This window comes from Nannospalax galili, unplaced genomic scaffold (genome assembly GCF_000622305.1).
Source record: "Nannospalax galili isolate Female #2095 unplaced genomic scaffold, S.galili_v1.0 scaffold410, whole genome shotgun sequence".
Classification (NCBI taxonomy): domain Eukaryota; kingdom Metazoa; phylum Chordata; class Mammalia; order Rodentia; family Spalacidae; genus Nannospalax; species Nannospalax galili.
The window spans coordinates 227,649-235,860 of NW_008329143.1; positions in this window are offsets into that span (position 1 = coordinate 227,649).

Genomic DNA, 8,212 nt, shown 5'->3' on the forward strand with positions numbered 1-8,212 from the left:
CAACGGAAGTTGCCCCCTTGGGCTCATGGCTGCCAAGCCAGCCCTGTCTTCACAAACCAGAGGTGGCTTACTTTCTTTCCAACAGGGATAATGGGCTTCTCAGCACTTTTACCAAATTGCTGGCAGAAGGACCTATTTCCCCTTCCTGTGAAAGCAACAGATAGTGACAGAAGCCAGAGAATCACTTTAACCACTAAATCATACATTGCAGAGGATGGCGGGAGACATGGAACTCCCATATAACTTCGTTCCAAGTTCCTTCCCTGCTAGAAGTCTGTAAGAATGGCAAACAAGTTGCAGAAGCACCTGATCTGAATTTTTCCTTCCTGCATCTTTTCATAGCCTCTGCCTTGTGGACATTTCATTTTCCTTTTTTAAAAACAGATCTTATTAGCCAGCCAAGGTGGCACACACCTTTAATCCCAGAACTCGGGAGGCAGAGGCAAATGGATCCCTGTGAGGTCGAGGTCAGCCTTTTCTACATAGTTAGTTCCAGGCCAGCCAGAGCTACATGGTAAGAAGACCCTGTCTCAAAAAAACAGAGAGAGATTTTATTATTTTTAAATTATGTATATAATCTATGTCTATGTATAAGTATGCATACGTTTGCAATGCCCATGAAGGCCAGAGAGGGTGTCAGATTCCCTGAAAGTGGAGTTTCAGGCAGTGTGGGCCACCCAACAGGGATGCTGGGAGTTGAACTCAGGTCCTCTGCAAGAGCAGCAAGAACACTTAACCACTGAGCCATCTCTCCAGCCCCCCATATGATTTTTCATTAATGTTCCCATTAAGGAGCATAGCTGGTTGTGTGGAATTGGAAAATACCAAGCAAGATCTTACTTGGGCACTCTTTATTTTTCTGAAACTGTGCTGGATAGCTTTAGTGTCAACTTGACACACCTGGGTTGAGGGAGCCTCAGTTGGGGAACTGCCTCTCTTGGACTGGCCTGTGGCCATGTCTGAGGGGCATCTTCTCGATGAGTGATGTGGGAGGGCCCAGCCCACTGTGGGTGGTGCCACCCCTGGGCAGGTGGGCCTGTGTTGCATAAGAAAGCAGGCTGAGCAGAGGCCAGGGGAGCAAGCCAGTAAGCAGCATTCCTCCATGGCCTGTGCTCCAGCTTCTGCCTCCAGGTTCCTGCCCTGAGTTCCTACCTTGGGCTCCCGGATGAACTGTGACCTGGGATATGTAAGCTAAATAAACTCTTTCCTCCCCAAGTTGGTAGTGGTCAGAGTGTTTCATCACAGCAATGAAGAAACAAACTAAGACAGAAACTAAATTAACTTCATAACTTGCTCAGCTAGGAATAACATTCACAATTTAACACTGGAGTTTATTCTCCTGTAAGTATAAACTCTCTACTACTGTCTTTGGTTCCAAATCATTGACTTTTTTCCCCCAGTAATCTTTGTGCCTAGCATATTGTCACGCACAAGTGGGTGCTTAACAAAAACTATTGGGTGATGGATGTACTCAATTATAGAATATTCAAAAATGTCCCCATTTTAAGTCTCGCAAACAGTAAAACTATTATATCCTTTATGTTCACCTTAGCTCAACGCCTGACTGATTCATTTGAGAAATGCACAAATGTGTAATCAAAGCTCAGAAGATGGTTTAAAAGCATCTCTGTGTATCATGCCTGCCTGCTTAGAACACAAAATACAAAATCAAAAACAAAAACAAAGTGAGTCAGTGTCCTGAAACTTGTGTTGCTTTCCTGCATCAAAATTCAGATAAGATTCAAAATCCAAATGTTATAATCTTTGCTAAGCAGAAAAAAAAAATCCACATTATTTAGCAGGATCATCCAACTCTTCCAAAATGAAAGAAATCACACATGGACACACACATGTGCACACGCACATACACACGCATACACTGCTCAACAGAAACCAAGAATTAAAGCTATAAATATATTCACAGCTAAATATCAAGCATCAAAGGTAAACAGATAGCACTGTGCCTTCAATATTTTCATGGTCACAGTTTATCACAAAGGGTAGATACGGTGGTACCAAGCCACCCGCAGGAATGCGTGCCCAAGTTTAGAGAACAGGGAACAGGGAATGCGTGTTTTGCTTTAGAACAAAAGAATTCGTTTTATCACTTGCCTTTACCGCTGAACAAAATGGCTTCTGGTGTGTGCAACTCCGTGATAAATGTACCCCCTCTAGTTCTTTATTGGCTCTGTAAATCACAGGACTGACAGCAGTTAATAAGAAAAGCTTTTGAGTGGTTTTGAAGTTTGGCTTTGTACAAATAAAGTCTCATATTAAAGATTTTGCTAGTCCGCAAGGTGTAGAAAAAGCAGCGCCTGTAACCCTTCCGTGCTTTTAACTGTTTATCTCCTTTTTTTTTTTTCAATTTAAAAAAAAAAAAAAAAAAAAAAAAAAGGAAGGAGACAAACCCTTCCAGACACACACATTACAAAGATAAAAACAGATCCGAGTTTAAGCGGCTTCCGATGCTAACGTGTTGCTGGTGCTGCTGCAATTACAAACTTCTGGATTTCATAAACTGGATCTTCAGATTAAATACCAGAAAAGATATGTGGTGGAAAGGAGGTTGTTACAGTAGATTTATTATTACATTTCTGGCCATAATTGTACGTTTTACCTCATTTAGCCAAAGCAAATTTTGGTTCAGTGTCGAGAAGGAGAACTCTAAATTCCACTGAATTGATCAACTGCCAGCTCAATCATAGGTCCCGGGATCCTGGAATTCTGAAAACATATTTCAGAGCATAATTGACGTTAAAAGGACTAACAATACTCCCTCACTGAGAAGTCCTTCTCCCCAAGGAGCTCCGAGTGCTTTACCCAATGATCGAACCAATTCCTAAAGGGCAGATTTTGCTATTTGGAATTTCTTAGAGACAAAAAAGCTGAACACAAAAAAGCAAGGACTGTTCCCCCACCCTCCCGATTACAGCTAAATCCTCCGTGGAGCCCCAAACAGGACTAGACTCATTCTTCTCCTGAGACCCCACTTATTTTACAGTGCAGAAAAATAAGAATTTTGAATGCTTTTTCCTACAAGATCTCCACAGTAGAGAAAGGTTAGGAGTCACAGTAGACACTAACCAGTTTGTAATTTGGGGTTCAATTTCACTTTGTCTCAAGCAACAGAAACAAATAGAAATCAGATTTTCAAATTACCTACCTGGGGCCAAGTCTTCTTGAAAAACATAAAGTTAATGGGGCAAGGCACTAGCTGACCCACGTGTGTGTACACATCCGTGTTTGCATAGGGACAAACACATACATTGTGCACACATGCATGTAGAGGCAATAGGATGATATCAGGTTTCTTCCTTAATCATATTCCACCTTGTTTTCTGAGACAGGGTCCCTCACCAAAACTGGAACTCCCCAGTTCAGCTAGGCTGGGCTGGCTAGTAATCCTAAGGGAGTCGCTCATCTCCACTTTCCGTGTCCTGGGATTTTAGGCATGCACCTACACACCTGACTTTTTATGTAGGTGCTTGGGATTTGAACTCAGCTCCTCATGTTTGTGCAGCAAACACTTGATGGGCCGAGTCATCTCCCCTGCCCCTTAATGAGGACTTTTACAGCATCCTAAGTACACATTTCATAGTATCTTAATTCCAAAACCCCAGTTTTTACTATCTGAGTGTTTTGCCTGGGTGTAACAAGTGCATCATGTGCATGCAGTACCCTCCAAGACCAGAAGAGGGTGATGGATCCCCTGGAACTGGAGTTATGGATGGACTTTAGCTGTCAGTGGGTGCTAAGATCCAAATGTAGGTCCTCTACAGGAGCAGTCAAAACTACTGACCCACATCTACAGTCCACAGAACCCCCACTTTTTTTTTTTTTTTTTTGGTCTTTTTGAAACAGGGTCTCCCTGTAGCCCCAGCTGTCCTGGAACTCACTATGTAGACCAGGCTGTCCTTGAACTCACAGAGAGCCGCCTGCTTCTGCCTCCCAAGTGCTAGGAGGCATGTGCCACCACGCCCGGCCACAGAACCCCCACTTTTACATTGGGAGCTCATTAAATGATATTTTACTGAAACAAGTTAGAGCTATCACTACAGTGGTTTTGCTTCCTTTCCAAGGTTTGCCTTATCCTCGGCTAAGTCTGAGCAATTCTTTCCAAAACAGATTTTTCTTAACCTACCATCTCATGTGAATAAGAATGAGCAGAAATGAGAAGAGCCACACTCTTCCAGACCTCTCTGGAGCTTTCCAACCTAAGCAGGATGCGCAGGAGTCACCTGAGGCCCTCAGCAGCACAGAGCTCCAGTAGTTCGAACCCAGTGTCAGTTCTTGAACCTAAAAACAAAAGATTGGCATGGGTTTATCACTCAGCCATCAACTCCCTCACTCCAGAAGATGGCTTCCTGTGAACCATCCCTGCACGTACCATGCATCACACAGAACACTGGAGATTTTCTGAAAGGAAAATCCATACTCTTAACTAGGTTATCAGGAGGAATTTCCTTGACTCTCTGATTGAGTTCATTAGTAAAAATGTGCCCTAGAAGTAAAGGGCAAATGTGGAGGAAGTTAGGTCTACCCCAGTGTCATACAAGCACGGGCAAGTGTGAGTATCATCTGAGAGAACACCCCCACAGACAGACAGCACACTTGACATTCAAGAACCTGAGAAACAGGAGCTGGAGAGATGGCTCAGCAGTTGAGAGCACTTGCTAGACTTCCAGTACCCACGTCCAGCAGGTCACAACTGCCTGTAACTCCAGCTCCAGGGAATCTGGTGCCTTTTTCTGGCCTCCCTGAGCATCTCCATTCATGTGACATACACACACAAAGAAACACATAAACAAATAATAAATCATTTTAAAGAAGAGGAAGAGGAAGGAGGAGGACAAAGAAGAGGAGGAAAAGGAGAGAAGGAGGGGGAGGGGGGAGGAGGAAATGGGTGAAGAATCAAGGGACAAGTGAAAAATCCCAGATTCTAGATCCAAAGGGCCCAGAGCTGCTGTTTTTCCATGTCCCATTGTGATATGTAATTGTGTCCAGTTTTCATTTCTGTCACAAAGTATCTGAGATATCAAATGATAGAAAAAAAGAAAAAAGTTTATTTGTGCTCACAGACTGAAAGGTTTCAATCAGAGGTCAAGTTGCTCCATTGCCTTTGGGCATGTGAAAAGGCAGTACGTCATGGTGGGGAGCATGTGGTGAAACCAACTGCCTCGTGACCAGAACACAAGAAAAACAGAGAAAGAGAGAGGGGAAGGAGGAGGAGGAGGAGGGGAAGGAGGAGGAGGAGGAGGGGAAGGAGGAGGAGGGGAAGGAGCAGGAGAAGGGGCTTAAAAGTTCAGGCATGGTGGCACACATTTGTAATCCAAGTATTTGGAAGGCAGATGCTGGAGGATCAAAAGTTCCAAGCCAGCCTGAGCTACACAGTGAGACTCAAAAAATAAAAAAATTTAAAAAGCAAACAAAAACCATGATAAAGACAGAATGAGCACTAGAATTCATGGGTATTTATCAGATTTAGAATAATAAAACCCACATCAAAAAGAGATTCTGGCATTGGACAAAACTGAATACAAGTCTAAACTTAGCAACTCTCTAGGTTCATGACCTTGCAAATAACATACCCAAGGCCCCTTCCATCTATCTTATAGGATCTGTGCATAACTTGCAGGGTGCCCTATGGAGACAGTACCCAATAAATCACTCATTGACTTATTCTATAAATGCAAGCCAGGAAGAGTGCTTTGCATATATTATTTCATTTAATCCTCAGAACAATTGTATAAGTGGTCCTTATGTAAAAGAGATGCAGTCAAGAAGACATTTTTAAAAAGACCCCAATCCAAAAGGGTCAGGGTAGAAAGAGATGAGCCATGGAATGCAACCAGAAAAGGACCACGGAACCCACAGTCACTGCTCCCTGAAGGAGACTCAAAGGTGCCTGTGGAGAGTCAGTGCTAGGCACCTGCCAAGCCCAAGTAGCATCATTAACACCATGCAAGTCAGAATAGAACTCATCAAAGGAGTCTTTCCCATCCCTTACCCTTCTTCCCCTCCTCCTGGAAGCCCACACTCTGGAGTGGCATGAGTGTGGAGGAAAAGCACCAGGAGAAATGGAAACCAAGAGTCCCCACCCCCACTGCAGACTTCTCAACTTGAAGCAATACCAAGCTGAGGAGGAAGATCAGCTTGTACTTTGGGGGCCAGTTGAAATATTACACTGGATTGTTTTTATTACTACAATCTAATCATTCTTGTGACAAAAGTAACCAGTGTAGAGGCTGGAGAGATGACTCAGCAGTTAAAAACACTGGCTGCTCTTACAGAGGTCCAGGGTTCAAATCCCAGCACCCACAAGTCAACCAACAACTGTCCATAACTCCAGTCCCAAGGAATCCAACACCTTCTTCTGCCTCCACAGGCATTGCATGAAATGGGTCCACCTACATACATGCAGGCAATACACTCTTATACAAGAGTTGTTGCTCACCTTAAAGGTGAACATTCCATGTGGCATGGAAGTCTATACCCATAAAAATTGTGAATGAGTCCCTGGAGCCAAGTATGTGGCTCTATGATAATGTGCCAGGATCACACATTCCATCTGGATATACTGAAAGCTCAACGTGAAACAGAAGCTAAAATCCGAATAAATCAAATTAGTTCATTTATTCAAATTATATTGAAAATTATTTGGGTCATTTGGGCATCCCCTTGTTTACACACATACACACACATACACACACGCACAGACACACACATATATACACTTTCTATATAGTTATAATGAACCAAGTAAACACCAACCCATTCCTTTATTTCATTTCTCATGGATCCAACCAAAGTTAAGAATAAGAGTTAGCCGGGTGTGGTGGCACACACCTTTAATCCCAGCACGCGGGAGGTGAGGTAGGTGGAAGCCATAGTGAGTTCCAAGCCAGCTGGGGCTACAGGGAGACCCTGTCTCAAAAAACAAACAAAAGGGACTGGAGAGATGGCTCAGCGGTTAAGAACACTGGTTGTTCTTGCAGAAGACCTGGGTTCAAATCCCAGTACCCACATGGCAGCTAACAACTGTCTGTAACTCCAGTTCCTGGGAATCCGACAGTCTCTTCTGTTCGCAGGCATTGCACGACATGGGTGCACTTTCCTACATGCAGGCAATACACACACAAAATTTTTTTTTTTAAGTTTAAAAAGAAAAAAGAGTTGGGCTAAAGAGACGGCTCAGCAGTTAAGAGCACTGGCTACTCTTACAGAGGACCCAGGTTCGGTTCTCAGCACCCACATGGTGGCTAAACAACCATCCATAACTTGAGTTCCAGGAAATCTGACACCATCTGCCGGCCTCTGTGGGCGCTGCACATGCGTACAAGAGTTGTGCATCTTGACCAATCCACACATTCCTGTTGTTTTCACCTACATGCATTAACATTAATTCATTTTGAGCATCAGCTGAGCAGAGTAAGCGGTTAGCCACCAGGTTCTCAGACATATGGTAATGTTCTGCATCTCAGCTGGGAAGAACCCACATTTTATTTATTATTGTTCTTACACACATATATATTGCAGTATATTAAACAAAATGTTAAAAATATTTTATTTGGGGTCTGGAGAGATGGCTTAACGGTTAAGAACACTGAATGTTCTTGCAGAAGACCCAGGTTCAAATCCCAGCATCCACATGGCAGCTAACAACTGTCTGTAACTCCAGTTCCAGGGGATCCAACAACCTCTCCTGTCCTCTGCGGGCATTGCACAACATGGGTGCACTTACCTACGTGCAGGCAATACATGCACACACACAAAATAAAAATAATACATAAAATTTTAAATATACATATTTTATTTGTTGTTTTTGTTTTATGTGTATGAGTGTATTGCCTGCATTAGGTAAGTGCACCCATGTCATTCAATGCCCATGGAGGTCAGAAGCCACTGGACTCCCCTGGAACTGGGGTTATGGATGGTTGTTAGCTGCCATGTGGGTGCTGGGAATTGAGCCCGGGTCTTCTGCAAGAGCAGTCACTGCTCTTAACCACTGAGCCATCTCTCCAGCCTCCCATTAAACATAATTTAAAAGAAGGAAGCAGAGAAAATAAGACTTTTATTTTTGAAAAGCTTCTTGCAAGTCTTCCGTAAGGATATAATGCTGTTTGTATTGGTAGTTCACTTCTGAATGCCCCCTGCAATCAGAAATAGGCTCAGAACCTATTTCAGGTGCCACCACCATTGTGGCCTTCCCACC